General features: G+C 33.7%; 1 protein-coding gene across 1 annotated transcript in view; it reads left to right on the forward strand.

The window, feature by feature from the left end:
• The window catches only part of LOC124419831, an 81,350-nt gene that overhangs the window by 44,664 nt on the left and 34,815 nt on the right, over positions 1-1,871 (forward strand). The window lies entirely within an intron of this gene.

Here is a 1,871-nt window from a genome sequence, read left to right on the forward strand (position 1 = left end):
ATCCTTCAAATTGACCATTTTTTAGACGAACACATTATGCCACAAATGATATACCAAATTAAAGTGCAATCATAATGCTTTAAAATGGTGCATAAATGACTGTCATAGAATGAAAACTGCCAAAGTTATTCACAACCATATCGGAACCTCAAATTATCGCCTTTTTAAACCTGGGAAAATATTTCTATCGATTTATACAATTGGCCATTTTCTTAAAAATACATTATGCAATAAATTATATACCAAAACAAATAGCAATTTTAATGCTTTAAAATGGTGCATAAACGACTGTCCTAACACGAAAAGTGCCAAAGTTAATTGCAACCATATTGGAACCTCAGATTACTGCGTTTATTAAACATAGAACAATAATTCTACCGATCTATCAAATTGACCAATTTGTAAAAACACACATTATGCTACAAATGATATACCATATTAAAGTGCAATCATAATGCTTTAAAATGATGCCTATATGACTGTCATAGCGTGAAAACTGTCAATGTTATTTGTAACGATTTCTACTACCACTATCAAGTCTCTGAAGGACGAAGCTACCTAATAAACCGGCTCTTAAATTGGCTACCATTGTCAGTCACTATCACTTCTGGTACACCAAAACAATTAAATATATCATTCCTTAAATAATTGATTATTGGTTTATATACAAACTTCTTTAATGGAATTAAAAAAGTAAATTTTGACAAATGATCTAAAATAATTAATATACCGATATGTCCATTTTTTGTTCGTGGAAAAGGGCCTATAAGATCTAAGTATAGCCTCTGAAATGGTCTCTCACTCTCAACCATTTGACCCAAAGGAGGTCTAAGTATTGTATTTGGAGTTTTCGAGGTTTTACATAATTCGCAGTTGGTGACATATTTCTTTACATCAGTAACCATTTTAGGCCAATAAAAAAACTTATGAATACGTTGCACTGTCTTAGCTATACCCCCGTGGGCAGCAATAGGAAGATTATGAGCGGTATATAAAACTTGTCTTCGTAATTCACTGGGAACTAATAACTTCCAGGAAGATGATTGATCTATATCTCCATTAGAAAAGTCCGTTCTTTTATAAAAATATGTAGTATCTGAATTTCTTAATAGCTAGTATCACTGCAAGACATTCTAATTCCGTAATGGAATAATTTCTTTGTGCATTATTTAACTTTTGTGACATGTAGGCTATCGGACGCCCATTACCCTCATCATCCATCTGAGCCAATACAGCTCCTACACCATATGTGCTCGCGTCACATTGAAGTATAAAGGGTTTTGTAAAATCAGCATGCACTAAAACAGGTGCTGTTGTCAATTTATCTTTTACTATATCAAATGATTTTTGGGCCTCATCTGTCCATTTAAATGTCTTATGTTTACTCAACAATTCAGTTAAGGAAAAGGAAATTGCTGCGTAATCGTCGATAAATCGGTGATACCAGCCCGCCATACCTAAAAATTGGCGTAATTGCTTAACCGATTTTGGGACTGGGAATTCTGAAATCGCCTTAACTTTACCAGGATCGACTTTTAGGGATCCTTCACCAACAATATACCCTAAATATTGAACACTTTTAATTGCAAGACTGCTCTTATTAATATTTATCGTTAAATTAGCCTTACGAAGTTGTGTTGCTACTTCTTGTAAATGTCTTAAATGTTCGTCAAAATTTTCCGAAATTATCAGTAAGTCGTCAAGATAAACAAATACATTTGATTTTAAATAATACGGAACGACTACGTCCATAAGTCTGCACTTTGTCTGTGGTGCATTGCACAATCCAAACGGCATTCTTGTAAACTGGTACAATGGCCGATTAGGGATTGTGAAAGCTGTCTTAGGTTTAGAAGATTCGTCCAGTTTAA

Source organism: Lucilia cuprina, chromosome 4 (assembly GCF_022045245.1).
Source record: "Lucilia cuprina isolate Lc7/37 chromosome 4, ASM2204524v1, whole genome shotgun sequence".
NCBI classification, from domain to species: Eukaryota; Metazoa; Arthropoda; class Insecta; order Diptera; family Calliphoridae; genus Lucilia; species Lucilia cuprina.